The sequence below is a fragment of the Equus caballus genome, chromosome 2 (assembly GCF_041296265.1).
Source record: "Equus caballus isolate H_3958 breed thoroughbred chromosome 2, TB-T2T, whole genome shotgun sequence".
Taxonomy (NCBI): Eukaryota; Metazoa; Chordata; class Mammalia; order Perissodactyla; family Equidae; genus Equus; species Equus caballus.
The window spans coordinates 106638618-106663282 of record NC_091685.1 but is presented as its reverse complement, the minus strand read 5'-3'; the positions used below and the strand labels follow the sequence as shown (position 1 = coordinate 106663282).

The window sequence follows — 24665 nt, the reverse complement described above, 5'->3', positions numbered from 1 at the left end:
CTCTTTTGATTCTGGCTCAGTGGGTGGTAGGTTTGGATTGGGGACCAAGAACTTGTATTTTAAGTACCCGAAGTGGTTTTAATGATCAGGCAAGTTAGGGAAATAGTGGCTAAAGAGGAAAACAACAGCAGCACCACCACCACAGCTCCGGCTCTTCACTCACAGACTGCCCATCAAGCTACCAGAAAATGAGGAACACTCAACTGAAATTGAGGAATTGTCTATAGAACACTGTTTATTTCAAGTTCAAAACACAAAATTACTCATTTTTCTTAACAGACTGCATAATTTTTACTGCATGAATATTTAGAGTTTCTCTATTCACAAGTGTAGATTTATTTCTGAACTTTAGGCTCAAATGATTCATATATGTATCAGTTTACTACAGAGGACGTATACTTTAACAAATTTTAGAAAAAATTTTACATAAAAACACACAAAGTATTTACTAATACTCTTCAGTCTTTACAAATCTTCAGCAAAGATGTGGCTGAAGTTCATCATTTTCTACAAAACATTCCAAGACTGAATATAATGTAGTATTTTACATACTTTAGCTTATTATTGCCATTAAAAGTTCCCCTTTCCTTGATGGTTTCTGCATACATTATACTCATAAAGTAGGAGAAGTTTTCTCTTTAACTGGTGACTTGTTAAGTGTCTTTTTTGGTGTAACTTGTCCCCAACCAAGAACCTAAATAGTCATGATGAAATCAAATAACTGACACAAATAGGACTTTTAGCAAGGGCCTTTTCAAACTAACAAGAAAAGAATTTAATACTATCAGTATAATATCCTTTATTGTTTTGTGTTCAGGAACTACAGCCTTGAGTGCTATTACTTGTAGTATAATCAGTTGGCATCAAAATATAAAGTAAAAATACGTACATTTTTATATATCAATTCTTACCTGAATAATCTCAGATCTCTTGAGAATGTTCCACAAAGTGGAATTCTTCCTAAAGTTACAGTGAATGTGGTACAATGTGTACAACTTGGTTAACCAGTGCCTGCTTTTCATTTCCAAGATTTTTGCCTTATCTTGAATCAAATGCACAATCTTGACTACCATATCATAATGCACTGGCTTACAGTTTGTATATAAAGTCCAACTCAAGCTTATTTTGGTTTATTGTACATGCTTTATTAAAACGGTACTGGTATTTACAGTATCTGCAGAGTCCCTTCCATGACGCTTGCACACACATTCAGACACACCCATACGACATCCATACTACGGCCCCATGCACCCACACCAGTGAGATGTGAGGGTCAGACTCAAAATTAGGCAGCTGTTGGGGGACAGAGTTGTTGATTTGTTTTTCAATTTTCTTGAAAAGAGAAAAGCATGGGAGAATGCATTTGGCCATTACAATGCTAATTAAGTTTGTGTATTATCAACATATATGGCAGTAACACTGAATATTCCTTTTACATTCTATATACACAGAATGACATCAAGGTTTTGCGGTCAACAGAATATTCCAACTTCAGTCTCAATGCTGCTTGTAGTGACTTCTGAATTCACATAGGGGCTTTCCCGAAAAATAATTCAAGTCTATGTAAGTGAAATAAGGCACAATTAATATTGATTTGATCTAGGGAAAGGGAAGGGATAAAAACTAGTTTCAAATAATCTTACTATTGGGAAATTAGCTTTGACTTAAATTGACTTGAAATCCCTTCTCTTAATTTCCAAAGATTTCTTAGAAATAAAGGTTTTTTTTCCTCTTTTCCCTGACAAAACCCAAAAAGAAAAGTTTGGGAATTCACATTTTACTGTTTCAGTAGCTTCGACTACTCAAACTGACGTGCACCCCCACCTCTCGTCTCCTCCCTCCCTCAATGCCAAACAAAAACACAGCACGTGAAACAGGAATCCCTTGCTGTTCTTTGAGATTTGTACACTTGAGTAGCAAATACATATCTGGCTGTCTTTGATTTTAAACAAAAAAAAAAAGAGAAATAAAAGAAATAAGGGAAAAATAACCTCTTGACTTTCTTGCTCTTTAAAAAATCCCTGTCTCCTTCTTTCCAGGATGATGAAGCCCCACCAGACATTACTCACGACTGCAACAAATGAGTGTGGCAGCATAAATAATGTCTAGTATTCACATCTTCATAGCGAGACTCATTTAGCTTGTACAAATTTGTTGAATGTTTTTTGCAGCAGGTGAACCAAACCCAAAGACGCTGGACATTCTGTGAAAGGGAGTAAGAACTGCAGTTCTGAAGGCCCCTGACTTTGGTTGTTTACAAAGTTCAATCCTGTTTATTGTGATCCTTGGTATCTTCTTCATCTGTATATTCTGATGGTTCTTCCCCTGGTTTTAGGAGTCTGCCTACATAATCATATTTTTCTGAAAGATACATCAAAAGATAATCAGTAACGATCAAATTTGTTTCATTATCACATTATACAGCAAGGAAGGCATGTGCCTCTTTTAGAATCATGTAGAATAAGCTAAATTTTCCCTATTGCTCATCTTGGCTGGTCTTTGTACTCACGTAAAGCTTAAACAAAAGAAACATTAGGGAACTTACAAAGCTTGGGAACTGTGCTTTGCAGAAGAATGTTCCATATTACCAGGTCTTAATAAAGGACATTGCATCAGAATCACTTGGAGATCTTTTTAAAAAATATGCACGTCCAGGATCCATCTTGGAGCTGCCCATCCCAGGCTCTTGGGTTAGGTCTGGGGACACGTACTCTGAAACTGGCCTAACTCTAATGTGCATTGTGAGTCTCAGAATAGTTCTTTAAATCTTTATAGCTCCAAGTATTATAATTAAAGAAACAAGTTGGCAATGCAAGGCATTTCCAACAGTTATTTAAAATCTATAAATACATTGGCTTTTATATAGATCTGAGATGAAATAAGATGTAGGGTTAATAGTTGGTCTAGAGAAGACCATAAGAAAGGAAATGGTGACTTTCCCAGGGCTAAGGAAGAGGGCAGAAGAGTGCATGAAGTGGAAAATCACAGGGTAAGTAGATCCAACCAGGAAATATTCTTTGGGAGAAAATGTGACATATGCTACTAAGAAAGAAAATAAACGAAATGAGGAGATGAAAATTAATTTGTTACTCATTATCTTGTGTTCTTTGAGGTCTCAGTGTGCAGCCCCTGTCACACTATTATTCTTTCTCCTATCAAACTCTCTTCTTGGATCTCTGTTACACTGCTTGTTTTTAATGTTACCATGTGTTTAATTTAGAACATCGCTATGTCCAAGGTGATACATATTTAGTCATTTCTTGGTTAGGAATTTGAACCTAGGTTAAGAGAATTAACTGACAAACCAAGAGGCTAAGATAGGAGGACTGCTTCACACAGTAGAATCAGTACAAGTGCCAAGAAGTCAGAAGAACCGTTCCAAGGGATCCAGAGGTCACAGAAATAGCTGCCCTGAGTGTAACACAGGCGGTAATAATTGATGTCATGAGAGTATAATAAAGGGGAATGACATTTTTTCTTTATGGTTCAAGGGTAGGATCAATAAAACCATTTTGGAATAAATCATAATTAAAGTACAATACCAGTAATCAATTCAGCTTTAAATATAGCCTATATTTTAAAAAAACTATACCTTAATGAAGAAGCCTTATAAAACTAAAGGTGTCAAAATTTTTGTTAGACTTACAGTTTGTAACAAGTCAATTGTTAAATATGGATTTTATAAATAATAATCACATATAACAATCATATTGCTATTTAGCTATGTTTATCATCAAATGATGGCGATGAAAGGAGGTGATATCCTTAGGCTCTTAAGGAATGTGAAATAGTATACACTTTCTTTGGTCATAAACTTAATACTTCCAAAGAACCCAACAAAATGAAGGTACCTTTAAATTGCATTTCCCATTCTCGAACACTCTCCATTTGTACGGCATTCAAATCTGAGAGATCATCATATTCATCTTTAAGTGCATCTTTATCTAGACAAAATGTCGCGAGTCCTCTGGAGGCATCCCTACCAGCAAATATTCCATATGGACCCGCTGGGGGAAAAAAGAAATTATTTAGATTACCTAACAATATTTTAGAATATCTCAAAGGAAAAAGTCAAATAAAAAGAAGTCATGACTCATATTTGGTACACAGCCTTAATTTCAAAACATGCAGATACTAGATAGAAAAATTAGAAGAAATTTCTTGGAAATGTGCCTTTTGACCAAGAAAAGCTTTTCACTGAAAATTTACCTTAAATTTCAATTATGTCAGATACCCCAAAACCTGTATTTAAAGGTGAAAACAGTGAGGCATTAGCAAGAAGAGGAAACTTAAGCACTTAGGTTTGGAACCCAGTTTGCTTAAGGGGAAATGATGCTTTACTGATGGATGTTAATTAATTATGGTATCTAAAAATAATCAACAGAACATCCACTGGATATGTACTATGTAAAGACTCAAGTGAATTGTGGATCTAAAACATTTTTTTTTCCTATCCAGTGCAGGTTGTAACTCTATGAGAGCAGAGACTAACATCTTTGTACCCCTGGTGACTGGTTCAGTGCCCAGCACATGGAGATGTTCAACAAATCTTTGCTGAATGAATGAATCAGAAATATGACCCATTTTCAAAAGAAATACCACCTGACTACCATAATATACTCATAATTATCCAAATAAACTATGAAAAGTCACTAGAGAAAAAAATGTTTTTCATTTGTGGCTTTTGGGAAACAGCAGAAGTGGCTATAAGGAACAGTTCTTCTGATTGACACAAAATGACTAGTATTTTGTCCAAGGAATTAGGAACAACCTTCTCTAGGGGGGAATGGCATAATTTATATGCTGACAGAAGTGAGCCATTCCCAAAGTCTGTCCTTGAAAGCAGCAACTGTCTTGCTCCTCTCCGTATCCTCAATGCCTAGCACAGTGCCTGGCATGAAGTGGGAACAGAATAAATTTCTTCTAAATGAATTAGCTGTAATTCCAAATAAGGAGAAACTCTAGATTTTGACCTTTTACTTTAAATAGATTCATTCATGGTAAGCAAAATCTCCATGCAAATATATAATAAAAAAGACATTTCTGTTGTTTAAAACACACAGTAATAAACAAAATTGAAACAACCTAATTTTCTATATCAAGAAATTGGTTAAATACATTATAGCATATTAATTTAACAGACTAGTACACAGCTATCAAAATGTATTAGGTAACTACACGTATAGACATAGAAACAAGTTCATGATACATTAACTGAAGAAAGCAATTCAGAAGAGTATATAGTATGATTAGCTTTGAATTAAAAAAAAGAATATACATATATGCACATTTTACATGTGTTTGTATATGCTTGAAAAACACCAGGAAGGATACAGACCAAACACTTAATAGTGGCAACATTTCTGGGGAAATGAAGGGGAAATTTTTACTTCATATAACTGATAAAGTCTGGCTACTTAAAAAATGATTTTTATAATAAAAATCTTTTAAAAGTTAATTCTGTCTTCATTTTAGGTTGCAGAGCAGATCTTGAAGATTCTTCTGTTTAAAATATTGTCTTAAGATTATGTGCTAACAAATAAGAGATCCAAAATACATAATTTTACCAAAGAAAAAATTTCTTTCCTGAGTCTGCAGGGTATCAATACACAACAAAGGTAAACTAGAGAAAACAACTTTAAAACCAGAATTAATTATGAGCAACAGAGTGGTCAGTAAGAGAGCTTACTGTCCAGTTAACAGAATAAAGTATTTTCTAATGAGAAGTAAACATGTAGAAAAAACTGGAAATTCCTTGATTTTTAAATTAGAATAACGATTATACCCATATTAATATTTGAAAGCATTTAGGAAATCAAAGGTCACATGTCAGAAAAGTATCTGTACCTTTGAGAGTAGAATTCAAAATTTTGCTTAAATAGCCAAAGATCTAAACATTTATGGACATTAATTTGAATTACAGAAAATGATGCACCATAAAGTTCACTGGATATAAGAAACTCATTCTCTGAAAAGTTTATTGCATTGAACCAGAATAGCATTTAGCAATATATTTTCAAAGCAGTATTACTAGGTATTGATACGTTAACATGAAAATAAAGATAATACTTCCAGTAAAGTATTTTTTTATTCTGCTTTTCCCATTCTTAAATATTTTCCAAATTGCTACTTTATATTAGGTGACTATCGTAATTCTCATTTAATGTTTATTAATTTTCCCACTTAATGGATAGACCTATAATTTATTTAATCATTCTCCTATTAATATAAATTTAAGACTACCATTTTACACCTTTAAATTTGTCTTCTATCTAAGAAAATAGGACACAATTTACAATTAGCCAACATTTATAACTTTCAAACTTTCCTCATTATCTCAACTGACATTCAAAAGGGTATTAAAGGTTTAAGAGAAAGAAATTCAATATTGTTTCTATTTACAGAGTAAAATCTAAGTCATTAAATTGGAGTTAATTATTTTAGAGAAATGTTAACTTTCAAAATTAAGCAAGAATGGTCTCTAGGGAAAAGAAAAGTAGCCTACCTTAAAGAGGTTGTGCCTCTTTTTTTTTGGCATAACTCCACCTGCTTTGTGGCAATGGCTGTTTTCAGGAGATGGAGGCCATATATATATTGAACTAGTGTGATTTTTTTCTTGAGAAACAGCAACAACAAAATCTATAAACGTTATATAGCCTCTTAATGCTGACTGGACCAATGCTTACAAACTTAAAACAGCAATGAGTCAAACACACAAAAGGAAAAATAAAACTGATCATGGCTTTAAAAACCTACAAATGTAAAATGATAGTTTCAACTTTTTAAAGGATTTTCTAGCAATCTCACTTCTCTCACAGTCTTGCAAAGTGGAAGGGACAGTTTTTGCCCTCCCTACTTGGCAGACGAACAGGAGGAGAGGCATTCACTGACTTGCGTAAAATTATTGACAGAACTGGGAAGCACTATTTCCACTTTTCTAACTATCCCAAACACAGTACACCTTGAGAAAACACACAGAAGACTCACAAACCCAAAGATGGAATGACAACCCTGAAAATTGGAGCATTTCACTAATTACAAAATTTCAGGGGAATGGATATTTTAGAATACCTGTTAAATCAAAATGGAAGAGAATTAACAAAAAAGCTGTAGACACCACGGCTTCTCTTGGTATTTTGTTATAATACCTATCTCCCTGGCCTGCAAAAGTCAATCTACTTCAGGGTACTTCAGAGTACAAACCATAATAGTAAAAATGAGAGAAGAAAAGATGATCATTATAAAAATAGAAAATCCTCCATCTTTGAGTATATAAATATATACCAGTGCATTCTCTAGCAAAATTCTCTGGTAATTTCCCTAAGGAGGCCTCAACATTGAATGAATGTAGAAACAAAACTTCATAAAACACGTTCCTTTTTTGGTTTCAGATGGCTGACTTAGTAACAGTGAATTTGAGTCAATAATAATCCAAGCCTAATTCTAGACAAAATGATGTTTTGTTAACTCTTGAATAGAAAAGAATGATTCAGTGATTAACATATTTCCCCACTTTCTCAACTATATTAAGCTGTCTTCTCCACGTTTATAATTTCCCTCAGGAAGTATTTAATTTCTCGAAAGCTCTTTTTGGTAACACTTTTCTTTACTTTTTCCTGTAAGATGATAAAGAAGACAACATTAAGATTAAGAACTAGAGTTGGAAATGGATGGGTTTCTCAGAGAAAGGAGGCTTTGAGGTCTAATTAAAGTACATTTCTCTGCATATATGAGAAGTCAGCAATACCTCCCCATTCCACTACCCTTTATATAACAAATCTAAATGTTACTGATTCCAATATTTTGATAAATACTCTTGGCTAGCCATAATACTAAAACAACAGAGAGCTACCCAAGGAAAGCGTTTTTAAGTGGTATTAGGTCTCTAGGTTTGGTATACTTTACATATATACTTACGTGAAGGCCAGCTTATACAAACTTAACAGTTTATTTTAACTATTAAGGCTCATCTAGACATTAACATTTCAGTAATAACTAGAGAATTATATTCTGTTGCTTTATTAAAGACTAAAATATAATGCTGATATAAAAATGGATTTACAATTGCAAGAAAATTCTTGCTACAAAAAATGAACAGCAATTATTCAGTCAAAGCAGATTCTCTTAAATGTATTTATGTAACAAATATTCTAAGACATCATTTTAGATATAAACCCTTGTCACAGATACTGTTAAATATACCGAAATGACATTATACTACTTAGAATTTAGATTTCATTAATAGTTCTTAAGAGTTAACACAACTAACGGTACAGATTTTTAAAGTTCAAAAGTCAGTAAGTCTACTAGTCAGTGTACCCTGAAACTGCTTACTTAAATACAATCAGGTAGAATGGGGTGACATATTTTTGAAAAGGCAACATGTGGTCATTGTAAAACAATGTTTTAAAGAATAATTGAACAGAAAATTTCATGAGGAATAAAATATCTAAAATTTGTAACAGATAATTTTGTGATTATTAAGATATTTATGTAGTTATGTTGGTATTTATGGAGAAAATTCTAGAATGAATATTTTAGTTATTTCCATGATATAAAAACTATAGCTCTCAGAGACAAACTTTAATTCATTAAAGTTTATAAACAGCCCAGTTTTCTGGCCTGTTTTGAAAACAGTCTTTTGTGATTATTAAACCAAGTTAAAAAAAATCTAATAATACTTGGTATTGAGTAATTTATTCCAAATGAGATTATAATAAGCCTAGGAACAAATGAAGAAATATGCAAAAGTGACAAAATGAAATCCACCTATTATTTTTTAAAACTTAGGTCTAGGCAGTCCGGAGGCTTTGAGAGAGAAGGCAGCACAGTAAAACTGAGAGCATGCCTCTCAAGAAGCCAAGATGCTGGGTTCTAGAGGCTCCTCCCAATGTGTGACATTGGGCAAATCTTGGAGGCCTTGGTACAAAATGGGGAACATATTTCACCTGCCTGAAGTTGGAGGCCAAACTAGATAATCTCCTGAATACCCTCATTCTAAGAGGGACTGAAAACTCAATCTTGCTTCGGAAATTCAAACTAGAAGGCTTTCAGCAATGCTGTGAGTTGAGCTCACAGCCTTGGTCCCAGGGCTCATGGCTGGGGCTGAGAACACGGAAGAGTGAAAAATTAAAACCCCAGGCCTCTGCCACATGTGGGAGTGGGGCCTGAGTCTACATAAGCCCATGGTGAATGAAAATTCTAAGATGAAAAAACAGCATGGACTTAAATATTTATTGGAATTTAGGAAACAGTGAAGGTAATGCTGCAAATGTTGGGCAAAAAAAAAAATTATTCTATAAATGGTATTGGGATAACTGAACAGCCTTCTGTAAAAACACAAAAACAAAAGTTGGATCTTTATTCACATCTTAAAATACATTCCAAATGGAACTAAAAACTTGAAACCATAAAAATATTAAAAACACCATAAAGTAAAAAGGTAAATAAACTAGGAAAAATATTTGTAGCAAAGGCTGAATCACTTTGTAAACAACACTTAAAATCTGTGAGAAAAGACCAACATCATGATTGAAAACTGTAGCAAAGCATATATGAACAGATAACTTGTAGGAAAGGAAACATAAAAGACTCAAAATTTTAAAGACGTTCAACGTCACTAAGAAAAAGAGAAATGAAAACTAAAACAATATTGAGATATCACTTTAACTTCTCAGATTGACAAAGACCAAGAAGTTCCATATCACATTTTTGGCAAGGGGGTAAGAAATGGGCAATTTCATGGAAGTGTAAATTGGTCCAAATTCTCTGGAGGGCAATTTGGAAATAAGTACTCAAATTAAAAATGTCCAGGGGCCAGCCCCATGGTGTAGTGGTTAAGTTTGGCACGCTCCGCTCTGCTTCAGCGGCCCGAGTTTGCAGGTTCAGATCCCAGGCAAAGACTTACACCACTCATCAGCCATGCTGTGGCAGTGTCCCATATATAAAGTGGAGGAAGACTGGCACAGACATTAGCTCAGGGCTAATCTCCCTCAAGCAAAAAAAGAGGAAGATTGACAACAGATGTTAGCTCAGGGCTAATCTTCCTCAATCAAAAAAAAATAAATAAAAAAGTCCATATCCTAAGATTCAGTAATTTTACTTCTAGGAATTTATTTTATAGATAATTATAATTTTACTCACATGTGTAAAATGACATGTACATGAATATTTACAGTAGCACCAGTAATAACAAGAGATTGGACACAAATGTTAAGAGTGGACTGTTAAAATATGATATATTCATATAACAGAACATTATGCATAAATTTGAAAGAATAAGATGGCTTTCTTTATACTGATATGAAAAGCTCTCAAGATATTAAAATACTGTTAAAGGTTTGCATACTATGCTACAATTAGTGTGTGGGGAAAAGTATATATCCACATGCTTGCACCAGCAGAGAATACCTCTGGAACAATACTTGGACTGGTTCCTCACTCCAGGGAGGGGAACCCGGTGGCTGGGTTGTGGGAAGGAAACGTATTTTTCACTATATATCCTTCTTAATTTTCTATCTTGAGCATGTATTACCTAATAAAACATAGCTTTTTTTTTTCTAACTTCCAGGAGGCTATTTTGAAACATACCCCAAACCACGGCTATAAGAAGACTTCTACAACCCAGGGCTCGTGGAACATCACAAAAATACACTAAGAAACAAAAAGACAGTAATTGCTGAAGATAAATTTGCAATGAAAATTATAAACTAAATGAACAAACAAACCACCATGGAGAAGTGAGCACATACAACAGATATGAGAACTGGCAGCCTAAGAATAAAAGAATAGAAGCAGATTAAAGAACTATAGCATGTTTACTTAAAATTACTAAGAAATTAAGAGATGGAACATAAGGAAAGATTAAGAGACATGAAGAACAGAATGAAAGCTAATGCGTATCTATTAAGAGTTCCAGAGGAAGGAATAAAGAGAATGGGGGAGACAGTAAGGGAAGAGATAACAGGTTCAAATCTTCTAAAGTAAAATAAAACCACATCCTCAGATTTTAGTAGAGTCTGGTACATGTTAAAAAAAAAAAATCAACTCCCCACCTGGACAAATCCCAGTGAAAGAGTAGAACTCCAAAGAAAAAGTAAAAAAAAAGTCTCAACTAAACCAAAGGGAAAAAACAGATTAATAAAAGGAATGATGAATAAACCAAAAGCAGATTTAAAGAGAAGTAAAAGACAGTGGAATAGACTATTGACGATTTGAAGTAAAACAATATCAATCTATAATTTTATAGCCTAAATCTATACTATTATTCCTGAGTGAGGGCAGATAGACACAGAATTTTTTTTTTCTACTGATGAAAAAACTATAGGACATATCTCAGTAGAATGAAAACTGAACCCTGAACCAAGGAATGAGATGCAAGAAATGACAATGAATAAAGAAAACGGTAACTATGTTAGTAAATTTAAATGAGGACTCATTATTTTTTAAAAAATGGTAACGATTTAACCAATTTGGAGGTGGAGTTTGAAAAAATATAGTGCAACTAAAAGTCTAATAGCAATAACACAGAAAATAGGATGGGGGGGATTAGAGTTAAAGCTTTCTAACCAGGGGTACAACATATGGCTGCATACTACACAACTCCAGGGGACACTATCCATATTTGTATACATGGTAGTTTTGTATATTTATTAAGAAGTATTCTGTCAGATGGCAGTAAAGTGTCTTAGAGACAATTTTTCTAATTCACATAAAAATGTTTGGCTAACATTCTTACATCGTTCAGAAGGATAGTGTCCATAGCAAAAACTTAAGGAAATCACCAAAAGAAAAGAAACAGAAAGCATCCACTTCAGTAGGGGAGAAAAAGTGGGAGGAATTAAAAAAATCAATCTTAGAAGAAAAAAAAGGTAGGAAAAAGAGGCAGAGAAAAGTATGACAAGGAGAAATTACTAAATAAGATGGTAGAAATAAATCTAAATATACTATAATGACAAAATACATAAACCGATTAAGCAGTTAAAAGACATAGTGTTGATATTAGATTTAATGAAAAAATCCAGCTATATGTTTTTTATAAGGAAAAAATAAAACGTAACGCAGATTGGCTGAAAGTAAAAGGATGGAAAAGAAACACTGAGGTAATACCAATCAAACAAAGGCTGAAGTCAAATCTGAAAATCAGTCAAGGCGATAAGGATGTTTCTTTCTCTGCCAAGTAACACAACGTGATCAGTTCCAGACCTAGTGCGAGATGGCTCCAAAACATCCGCACTTCCAATCTTCGTATGGCTGGCTTCTTCAGGTCTTTGCTTAAGGGTCAACCTCCTTTTCTTGACAAACTAAATAAGGTAACTTTCTTAACCACCTAATGTAAATAAAGTCCTCTGTTATCCTCTATTATGTATCCTATTCATTTCTTTCATAGCATATTTAATTACAGATTAATTATAATTATGTATTGAAAGCTTGTTTATTGTCTGTTTTCCTCAACAGACCACAAACTCCATGAGATTAGGGACGCATTTGTTTGGAGACTCAGTTAACTCTCATTTCTCACAACATCTTATTTAAGTAACACTGTAATGAAATCTAGGCAATTTCTTCTTAGTATTTAAAAAAGGAGCTGAAATGCTATATTAAAGATCATGAGACAGGATGCAGGTTCTAAGAGTACAGCGGTTATTCAGTGATGTCTGTCACAGGGTACCCGGGGGAGGAGTGGTCTGTGTCACAGATTGAAGGAACTACTAAAAGAACTTGAATGGCTAACTCCAGATGCTACGAAACCTACTCCTTTCTTCCAGCTTGAATAACATCTTCTGGTCTCATACATGCTGCTTTAAGCTACCCTTTTATACTCTGTGTTAGTATTTAACACAAGTACAATTCCCTCAAAGATTAAAAACAACAGAATAATGTTGAACTCAGAGAACCCAACCAAGTAGGTATTGTAGAAAAAACTAGTATACATTTGGGCAGTGTATCAAAATTCATCAAAAAACTTAACTGATCCTTTTATCTTACTGGTAGGTAATGGATGTGTATGGACATTAGCCCAAACAAAAGACCGAGCCAGATTCAAAACAAGACGCTGGGATAAGAGCTAGGTATTGTCACTGGAATATCCATTAAGGAAACAGTCAGGTTGGACCGAGTCTATATGTTGCAACTCTCGCTTCAACAGCAATTTTGTAAACTATAATAATAGTTAACATATTGTAAATACAGTTAAAAAAGGAGGAAAATTACTTGAAAGGTACATATGCTCCTCTCCCCAACCTCCTAAATATTAGGCATCTCATGGGGTACTTGACTTCTTTTTCTTTCCAGTGGAATTTAAAATATAAGTCGGAAAAAATACAGTTTTGGTATATGTCACAGAATATATGAAATAAGGGGGAAGCAATATATCTAAATTTGAGAAACGTGGGATAAACTATCAGAAAGGTCAATCGTATAATTTCTTGCCATTCCAAAGAAGAAAGAGAAACACTGCTCTGGTAGAGTTCCACTGCAGTAACATTAAATCAAATTATTTAAAATCATACTATCTGTTTAAGTCTTCCTAATCTGTTATGACTCTGAAAACAAGGGAAATTGTATTATGTTGTGATACAATGGGAAGGAAAGGCCCATCAAGTCATTTAGACTGGGTTTGATTTCTAGCTTTCCCACTTACTAGATAGGCAACTTTGGGCAAAACCTGAGTTTCAGTTTCCACATTTGTAAATTGGGAACATTACTTATCTCCTAGGGCTGTTGGAGAATTAAATGAGATAAAGCTCAATCAATAGAGTTTCCTCCTCCTTCTATCCTGACCTCTAGATTCAGTGCTGTTGAACAGAACTCTCTGGGAGGATGGAAATACTCTATAAAGCGCACTATCTAATAAGGCAGCCATGTGGCTACTGACCACTTGAAATGTGGCTAGTGTGACTGAGGAACTCAATTTTAATTATATTTAATTAATTTAAATTTAAAAAGCCACATGTAGCCTGTGTCTACCATACTGGACAGCACAACACAAAGCCACGAAAGTCTATTTCTTTGAGGCTTTAAATCTACGGGAACCAGGGGAGAGTATAATAAACAACAGTAAGATTCTCTACAAGTTTATCCCAGATGCAGTTTACCTGAATAGCATAGATAAGCTTCGTGGTCAAATATATCTGGATTTGAATGCCATGTATGTGTGATCCAAGCCAATTTACCCAAAATACCTAAACCTCAGATTCCCCATCTAAAGGACAGGAATACTTACTATCCTCACTGAGGCATTGCAGAGATGACAAATTAATGGATCTGACGTAGTAGGTGCTTAACAAATCTAGTTTCCTTTCTCCTCCCGTATTCATTGTTATTACATGACCACTTTCCTCACATGCTGGCCAAGTGCCTAAACTGTTACTAAATTTAATATTAACAAATATAGTTAACGCCAACCATTTGCCAAAATGTGTTTACTCCACTAAACTGTCAATATGTAATTTTTTAAGAACTTGAACTCTAAAAATTTATCAATAAAAAGAAAAATATCTTCAATATAGAAAAAAACCTCACAAAAGAATCTTTAACTCTAAAACCATTATTGTGAAATGCAAGTAGATATTGGCTCTGCAGAGAAACTAGGTTTTCTGGGTCCCTTAGCTCATTCTTTCAAGCTACTCAGATTCTCAGATAAGGATTATTGCTTCTGAATTATTCTGCTACAAAGTTGCTTGATTGATTTGAGGATGAAAATAAAAATTAAAACCAAAACTTAAATCTGTTTCATAGCCAGAAATTTGGCTTCTTTTGGAAAGTGCTACATCTTCCACTAATGATTAACAATTCCAAGTCCGTAGACAATCTAGCTACCTTTAAGGTTCCTTTCAGTAATAAAATACTCCAGATATCTGTATTACGTTGTTGATCAATAAATACCTAGAATAAAATACCTGAATATCACTCGGGCTGTTCATCGGGAACTGGGAATTGGTGGAAGCTAACCTAACGCTGACTTCTCCGTGTTACCTGAAGAGACCCCTCACTGCCCAAACCACAGAAAGGCTACCGACATTACACCTATGACTCTTATCTTAATTTTTAATTTCTGTTGCAGAACATATGCCACTGGAGGATGCCAAACTGTGTGTATAACTGTCTCTCTGGCTATTTTCAGATAGTGTGGCAAGGCATAATGTGTAGGGACTAATAAGCTTCTCCGCACTAATGTTTGCTCATTGTCAGTTTAGATGGGGGGACAAAGGCAGATCTTTCAGTTGAGTAAGCTCTGTATTAAAACTCTAAATCTGGACACAATTTCTAATCACTGAACACACATTCTAACATCAATGGGGGAAAAAGCTTTAACCAGGCACAAAACACTGTGTAAATCCTTGACTAAAAAATAATTAACTATTTAATTTGGTCTGTCTGTTTAAATACTGTACTTTGGCCCTATTCTCTTGCCCTACACACTGTTAGGTAAACAAAAAAAGTGTTCACCATTTCAGCCGACATAAGTAGGTAGACATCTGGTTTTCATATTTATATAACCAGAAACAAATACTTTACAAGCTGTCTACGACTTGGATTGAATGTGGATGTACACACAAAAATACAAGCAACTAAAAAATAAATAATTCAACACATAAAATCTTCAATTTCTTATCTCTATTCCAATTAGCAACCAACAAACCAAAGCACTTCTAAAATATTTTCCAGCCACCAAGCCCTGAAATCAGAAGTATATATTTGCAAGTGTCAATGAATCTCATGCACTATAAATTAAATCAAGGAGGAAACCAACTTGTTTTTGGACCTGTCAACCCCCTTGACTTAAAGGCTTGGATGTTCTCTTTCAAATAACAGGTCACTGTAGGTCTCTAATTTTATTATTTATTTTTTATTGTAGTCACTTTTTTTTTAAGCTTGGAATTAATTACTACACAACCAGGATGTACCATGTTGCTCAATTTTACGTTACACCAACAAGTTCCGTAAGTCTGAAGTTTATGAGCATAATCTGAAATATAGGCAATAACTACATTGTAAAAGAATGGTTTCTAAACCAACTACCCTATATACACAGTTCTCTGAAAGCAAAGTCCTAAAAATCTTTAACTTGCAGGACTGGTGAACGGGGGTGTGAATTTATAGCTCTTTTAAGTTTTTTCTCCTCAGTGAAAACACAAGAAGTCATTATGAACGTGCATTTGAATTTGAATACTTGTCTCCCTACTACCTCCCCAACCCCCAAGAAAGAAACCAAACAGGCACGCCTGCTGGGTATATGAGCTCCGCCCCCAAAACTCAGGCGAAAACCCTTGCCAGTCTTTATTAAGATCTGGATTCTGCTCTGTCCTCATCCCACATATACTGTTAATCTTGGAAAGCATCTCCATACTAAAACTGGTTTTAAAAAAAACAAGAGTGTGAAGTGTTGCTTATATGCCCGTGCTTCACAGACTAGAGGGTTGGGACTTGGAACTACGTGTACCTAAACGTGGCCTTATGGGGAGCAGTAGAGGGAAAAGGGAGATCAGTGGCAAAAAAGAGTAAAGAAAGGAAAGCTGCGAATTACAGGGCCTAAAACTTGAGGTCCCTACTTTGGAAATTTCTCTCCCCCTGTCCCCACCCATAGTAGGAATCAGAAAGATCAGAAAAGGCTGAGGGCCAGCGTGACTGGCGACAACTAAAAGGATTTTGAAAAATTCGGCACAAGAAAAGGCTGCGAGGAGAAATCGGATGGGAGAAAGATGAAAGCTGAGAGCTGGTTCCTGGGGTGACACTGGGACCCCGACTTCGGGGGAAAAGCTGGAGGTCCCGCTGCTGGAGGGGTGGGGGTGTGGTGTGGGCCGTCCCAGGTGCCGCAGGCAAGGCGCGGGGGTCCAGACGTCGAGAAGCCTCGGCAAACTAACCCGGTGCCCAGGGGCCTCCCCATCAGAACGGGGTCGCGTTTGAGCTGCAGGGGGTCCTCCCCCTCCCCGTCCAACTCCTCCTCACCCGGGCCGTAGAACTTGCTGCCTTTGGTCACGTCGAAGACTTTCCCATTGACCGCGAGCAGGATGCGCGGGGTGCGGGACCCGTCGTACTGGCGCAGCTGCTCCAAGCTGAAGTCCCGCTTCTTCATGCGAGGCAGGGAGGCGGCGGGGCTCTCCTCTCCCGCCCCGGCCCCGGCGCCCAGACCCCGCCGCCCCCAGCGCACCCACAGCCGGTAGGCCCCCAGCAGCACCAGCGCCACCAGCGCCACGTTCAGCAGCATCTCCCCGCCCCCCGTCAGAAGCGCCAACGCCGCTGCCGCCCAGCCGCCCCCTTCTGCTGCCGCTCCCGCGCCGCCCGGGCTCTCGCTGCTGCCGTCGCTGCTGCTCTCGCTGCCACTCCCCAGGGTGCCTAGCTTCACGTCCCCATCACCCGCCGCCATCACTGCCCGCCAGCGCCTGCTCCTCCTCCCCGCCCCCTGCCCTCCCCAACCCCACGGCGCGCCCCGCCCATCTGGGGCCTCCCAGCCAATAATGTGAGGGGAGGGGGCGGGGTCAGACTGCCTCCCGATTGGGTGTTGACGAGGTAACGTTGTCTTGGATCTCTCCCTGCCCCTCCCTTCTTTTGCGGGCCGCTCTCGCGGGCGACGCCCCGCCCACCTCGTCCCACACTTCCCTGCTCTAGCTCAGCGCCTCCGCTTGCTGAAGTAGAAGAGGGGGGCGGGCCTGAAGAAAAGACGCTGCGCCGGCCGCGCGCGCGCACGGGCTGGGCGAGACTACAGCGCGTGCGCGGGTTTCGGAGCGCCACGCGCTCTCCTTTCCTCCGCAACCCCTCCGGGAGGCACGCTCCGCCCAGCCCCCTCGCTGTGCGCGTGCGCCCCGGAGTCGCTTCCCTCCCCAGGCCTGTGTTCGCGTCTGAGAACTCCCGCCTCTTTGCTCTCACGCAGCGCGGGAGCTTCACGTGCAGTGAGGCGGCCGCGGAGGCGGGGCGCCTTTCTAAGGGCGAAGGCTGGCGGCTGTGGGAGGCCGCGACGCTTTTAACTGCTGGCGCCAACCAGCTAGGGGCGTCCCCTTCTCCCTCGGGCGCCGTCGCGCCTGTCCGGAAGCCAGTTAGAGCTCCCGCCCAGAAGTTTGGGGACGAGTTGGAGACTCCGGCGCGGAGAGAGCGCACGGAGCCCGCCTTCGGGCTGTGCGGTACCAGGCAGCTACGTGCTGTCTGCCCTGGCGCCGAGCACCCACTACTTCCCTGGTGGGGCTGGCTGAGGCTGCTCTTGTAGAATTTTCCTTCAGGTTTTAGACTAAAGGTGGGCTTACTCCTTAAATCATAACCTCTGCGGCGATAGGGAGGTGGATAGGATGCGGTGGTCCTTCTATTCGCTCATTTACCTTTATTTACAATTTCCTTTTAAACTTCTGGGTCTTTTAGAGTCTTTTAGCCTCTCAGAGTCCTTAAAATTCCGGCGTAAATGTCACCTCTGAATCCTCATTCTGGGCCCCTCACTTTGCTTAACTCGTTTGACGTGTTCTCTCCTGCCCTAGTCTGTTCTCTTTGTGTCGCTAAGTCTGCTCCCCGCGCCCCCAAGTACTGCCTGCTGTGATGAATGAATGAAAGTGTGTTAGGGAGTAGCGGTTTTCATTTAATCTTGAGGAGTCGATGGGATGGAGGAGAGACGTGCGAAGCAATGGAGGCGTATGGTATGAGCTAAGAGTGCTTATTAGGGAAACAGCAAGTGGTCCATTTGGGCGTTAAGTGGTGAAGAGGAGCAAAGTCTGGAAAACTAGGTTGCAGTCTTTAGTATCAAGGGATAGGCTTGGACTTTATATTGCCGGTTTTTTGGAGGAGCCACTGAAGATATTGAAGGGGCAAGTGACAGGATCAGAACTCTTCTCTTGAGAGATTATCTACCAGGCGTATGAAGGATCGGAGTGGGGAAAAGAATGGGAAGCCAGTTAGTAGGCTACTGTATTTGTGCAAGAAGTGAGGAAACTCAGAACTAATGGTGGCATTAGAGCAGGGGTCTGCAAGCTTTTCTATAAAAGGTCAAACATTAATGTTTTAGGCATTGTCTGTCATAATTACTCAGCTCTGCCTTGTAGTGAGAAAGCAGCAATAGACAATGCTTGAAGGAGCATGAATATGTTCCAATAAAACTTTTTAAGGATACTGAAATCTTAATTTTAGGTGTCACAAAATATCATTCTCTTGATTTTTTTCAAACACTAAAAAATGTAAAAATCTTTTTTTTGCTCTCTGGAGGTACACAAACAGCCTACAGGTCATAGCTTGCTGACCCCTGCTTTAGAGGTACTTTCTTGAGGCAGAGTGAACAGAATTTGAGAATAAGTGACCATATAATCTGTCCTCCTCCAATCTGAAATACTTTAGAAGTGAAAGGGAGCACTATTAATTACATTGGGAGAACAGGAGTAAAACCTGAATGAGTGATCATCCTGGGGTTAATGGTTGGGAGAAGTCAAAATGCTTTAAGGTGACAGGAAATGGAGGTGCCAGTGATGGAAACAGGGAGATTGGGAAGAAACTGATTTTGGGGAGAAGATGGCTGTAGCAGTCCCAGGTATCATACAGTTGGGACAACATCAGCAGGCAGGAAGAAACCACCCCAGAGGCGTCACAGCAGTAAACTCCATGTATCTTATTGACTGGAACTGGGTCAGCAGCTATTCCCTAAAGCAGTAACTGACAAGAAGCAGGGGACTACCATGACTGGTCAGTGTTTATCTGGCTTTTGGCAATCCTTATGGAGAACTGTGACATGTACTGCTGGACATTTAACATCTCTGGTCCCTGCCCACTAAATGTCAGTAGCACACCCCAGGCATTGTGACATCAAAGAAACAACCTTCTTTCTGTCTACCCCACACACCACTCCCTGGAGAGATGATACTGGTTGAGAACAACTGGCTTAGACCAATTAGGATTTACCTTGGAGCTGAATTATGTGTGTATAGATTTCTTTTCCTTAATTAGTTTGGAGGGAAGAGAGGAATTGAGCAGTGTTGTAGTTCTGTTGTCAAGAAAGTGGGATGGAGAATGTTGGGTAGGTAACCAACATTGTTTGCCATAGGAAGTAAAAAGTTAAACATTTTTTGTATCCTTGATAAAATATCTCAACTTCTCACTTGAAGCCCTTCTTCTTCTTCTTCTTTCTTTTTCTTTTTTTTGAGTCTCTGAGCAACTTATTCTCATTCTAAGCCCCATGAGCTGGTCTCAAGGAAGTTCTTCCTTTTTCTTACCCCCTAGGTAACAATCTCTTCCAGTAGGATACTCCTGCTTTGAATAGTACAATAAATTACCTACTGGTCGCCTGCTCTGTCTTTCCCTCCTTCATTCCTGGATGAGGGGACTAGTACTATATACCTTTTTTTTTTTTTCTCAGATACCTATCTCCAGTGGTACTCAGTATTTAAGAGACAACTCAGAAATCTCAGTGGGCACTCAAAGGCCTCCATAAATCCACAAATGGCTTCCCTGACTTCCCCTTCTGCAGCAAATCTAATCCAATTTATCTGTTACTCCTGTGTAACACATACCCTCTCTTACAGTGATAAGTTTCACTTTGCAATACCAAGTCCCATTCCCTCCAATTGCTGGGTTCATTCCCCACTCCAAGACTTTACTCATGCTATTTTCTCACTGAGAGTACCTTTCTCTCTCTTTTCTAACCATCCAAATTCTGTTACCTTTCAATTCCTTCTCTAATTCTGCCTCTGTCCCAGGCCTGTGACTACATCAGCCCACTCCGATCTCTTTCTTCTTTGAGTTTCTATACATTCCTTGCCCATACCACCCATGTTGGCTGTTTATTTTATGCTCTTCTTGACTATTCTGTTCTTGAAAACTCTCCTTTGGGTTCTAAGATTTCTCCTTTTGCTTCTGTAGATGTTTCTTATCTGACTCCTTTGCACCCTCCTTTTCCTCCTTAGATACATCCTTACTTTGCCCAGAGGTCATCTACAAGCATCTATCATTGTCTACGTTTTTTTCTCTTTGTTAATTTTTTTCCTTGACATACTTACGATTTACTTGTCGTCTCTATGGAAGAGGTACCTCTCTAGCCCTAACCTACTTCTGGGAGATATTAGTACTACCCACCAAATATTTCCATTTCTTTTCCCACACATGTGCAGTAGACTTGCATTTCCATATTCCTTTAAACTTAGCATGGCCAATGAAATGTGATTGGAAGTGATCTGTGTCACTTCCAAGCAAAAGCTTTAAGAACCCCTGCACAATTTCTCATGCTCTCTTTCCTTTTGGTACAGTGATGGAATGTTTTATCTCTTGCTGCATAACAAACCACCCCAAATCTTAGTGACTTAAAACATTTTATTATCTCTAATGGTTTTGTGGATTGAGTGGGCTTATGGGCAATTGTCTATTTGTGCTTGGAGTCTCTCGTGTGGTTCCAGCCGGGTATTTTCTGGGGCTAGAGTAATTTGGAGGCTCAACTGGGATGCTAGAATGGTTGAGCCTTTCTTCTTCCCAGTGTTATCCCTCAGCCTCACTTCATGTGGCTTCTTCAGCAGAGTAGCCTGACTTCTTACATGGTGGCTCAGAACTCTCAAAAGTATAAAAGCTTCCAGGTCTTTGTAAGTTTAGGCCTGGAAATAACACATTCTATTGGTTAAAGCAGTCAGAGAGACAGCTCAGTTTCAATGAGGGGGAAATAAACTCCACCTCTTGATGGGGACTGAGGAGAAGAGTGACAATAAATTTGTGGCCTTCTTTAATATATCACCCCAACAATGTTTCAGATGGTGACTGCTTCCATCAGCCAGGGTCCTAGAGTCAGTACAAGTGGAAAAGAGCTCCAGGCTAACACATATGATTGTATGGATGAGAAATACATCTCTGCTGTGCTAAGTCACTGAGATATTTGGGGGTTTTTGGTAGCAAACAAAGCCTGACCTATACTGATACAAAAATTGGTACCAGAAGTAGGGCACTGCTGTAACAAAAATCTAAAATATGTAGCATTAACATATATGAATATATTAGAAATATTAATCGTTGCTTGTCAGGCAGCATCCAGCTCTGATTCACTTATGAATCTCCCAGCAAACCTAGCTCAGAAATTTCAGCTCAATAAATATTTCTTAAATGTGAGAGACTGTTTCTTGTAATTCTATTTCTCTGTTTTAGGGGAAAACACTTCTTTCCCACATCAGATGTTTCTTGAAGTATAGAAGGGGTGCCACTAACATAAAGCTCGATACTATATTCCAGTGCTACTAGCAAGTTTCCTGGTGTGTAATTTTGGCACGTGAAGCCCACCTTCTTCTTCTCTTTGTCATGAGAGCCAGGCCACCCACAAAGTGGGCTTTCTGCTTTGCTGCTTCATACCACAAGTTTCACAGGGGCCTGCCGATGCCAAAGGAGGTGTGGGGTAAACTCAACAGGATAGGCCTTCTGGGGGAGGGGAAGCTTCAGTTTTGGGAGCTAAGTTCACTGCCAGAGAGTGACAAAACCTGTTGTTTGAACCTTAATTCACAAAAGCAAGAGAGTTCAACGTTGGACATTAATAATTTTAGACTACAACATGAAGTTGGTACTGATTACTTTGGGCTATAATTTAGAAGAATAAGGTAATTTAATTTCTGAACTTTCATTTCTCCCTGGAAAATTCATATTGGGAGGGGCTCATAATCAAATTGAGGACATCTTTTTGGCTCTTAATTTTTAGAGTATTTTTTTGCTATCATTTGATCTTCTTTTAAACTTCTGATAAGTTGAACAAGGTTGCGGGACATAATTCGAGATGGAAACAGAACAGGTTGTAAATTATAACCTTGGGTACAGAATAGCATTGGAGCTGATTTAATTGATGTATTATTCTGACCCAGTCAGGGCAGTCTGGCAACAAAATTTATACTTTACCAGTGGCCCCAGGAGATCCCACAAAAGAGGTGAAATCAGTAATGGAGAAGTGGCCTTCCAAAGATGGGAGCAGGACTACCCTAATTGACTGCTGACTTCTTTCTCAAGGGGTATAGCCATATCCCAAGTTGATCTCAGTGGGTAAGCTGAAAGGGTTAAGGAAATGGTCTTCGTACATTTTTGCTGACATACTCCCCCAAATAATTTTTAAATTGACATGTAAAATTTTTTTATCCTAAGTTTAGTTGCAAAAGATGTAATTTCTGGTGCAATGTAAATATGAATATTTTAAAATAAAAAGAGTAACGTCACTTAAAAATGAATTTAATGATATAAAGTAGAGGAAGATGGGCGCAGATGTTAGTTCAGGGCTAGTCTTCCTCAGAAAAAAGAGGAGGACTGGCAGATGGTAGCTCAGGGCTAATCTTCCTTGGGAATAAAAAAATGAATTTAATGAATTTAAATCCTATAGAAATGGAATACTCATCATCATCCATTTTTACAGAAGTTTGACATTATTCTTTTTTCTCTTTGTATTTTCATTCTTCTTTTCCATAGAAGTTAAAAATATATTTTATGCTCAAATGTATTTTATTGCTTACCCTATCATTCTTTTCTGCAATAAAAACTTGTTTATAATTCTTTAAATTTTCTGTGACCAAAGGTTCTAAGTGTCAAAAATTTCTTTAGGATTGAGTTATTACTACAATTATTAGTAGTACATAATTGATTGTAACTACATTACAAATTTTTACAAATAATTACTAAAAAGAACTAAAGTTGTATTGGAAATATGTCTCTTAATGAAATGGACGGAGCTCCTCTTCCCAAATTAGTTCATGAATCTATAGATGACTAATTTTTTGCTACAAGGCAGAATAGGAAAACATTTTGTGGGACTGTTAGGTGCAGGGCTTACAGAAGATGAATAAATGATTATTGTTAAATGCTTTACTTACAATAGAAAACTATATATCTAAATCTAAGTTTATTACATAAAAGATAGGGATGAATAATGTCAGAAATGGTTAATAAGTGACAATGAGTGGAAGTGTTTGGGTAAAAAAATGAGTATAGATTTACCATATTCAATAATCTTTAGATGAAAATATTTTTTCCTATGAGTCTGAATAATCAATAAAATACGAAACATTAACTTATCTCTAATATGTGTTCCTTTTACATGCAACATTGATCTGTTGGAAGGAAATTTGGAATTTTTTAACATCCTTTTCCTGGAAACCATCTGAAATATGCAACTGAGACACAGGAGAGTGAGATTTTACACCAAGCTCTTTCTCATTGCTGAGCAGGTGTGCCTTGTAGCTGACTGCTGATTCCCAGAATGTTTTCCACAAATCTTTCATATTTGAATTCTGAGATTGATATATGGAGCATGAAACCTTGCTGTGAGCTTGTTACCCAGATGAAGTAGGGTGCAACCCCCTTCAATATTTCTTTTTGCTATCTCAATAGTATTCTTTGACATCATCAGAAAATGGAAGAGGAAATGACATTAGACAAAAATGATCATAACTCCTGCCACCCCACTCTATAATATATCTGAACTCAGAGCACCCCAACACAGACCCAAATACCCATTTTCTACCACCATGGTTTTCTCTTAACAGAAATATTTGTAAGATAAAGAAAGCCAGGAAGTCTTCCTGTAGGCTTATCATGCCTTGGTTAAATTAAATATTGCCATCAATATTTAGAATTGTTCCTTTTTATGGTACATTAGAGGCTTTTCATGTACAGGAGCAATTTGCCATAGTAAGATCTGGGATAGGTGAGAAGAAGCTTGTCTTTTTATACTTGGGAAAAGAATGATTTTTAAA

The 24665-nt window shown here is 37.8% G+C and overlaps 1 long non-coding RNA gene across 1 annotated transcript; it reads right to left on the bottom strand.

Annotated features, from left to right (window-relative positions):
* Window positions 1-209: 209 nt before the first annotated feature.
* PGRMC2 (progesterone receptor membrane component 2) lies at window positions 210-17436 on the bottom strand. Its single transcript, XR_002806511.2, has 3 exons — window positions 16951-17436; window positions 3852-4007; window positions 210-2361 (listed from the first exon to the last, which is right to left on the bottom strand). It is a non-coding gene; the product is annotated as a progesterone receptor membrane component 2 (long non-coding RNA).
* Window positions 17437-24665: the final 7229 nt, after the last annotated feature.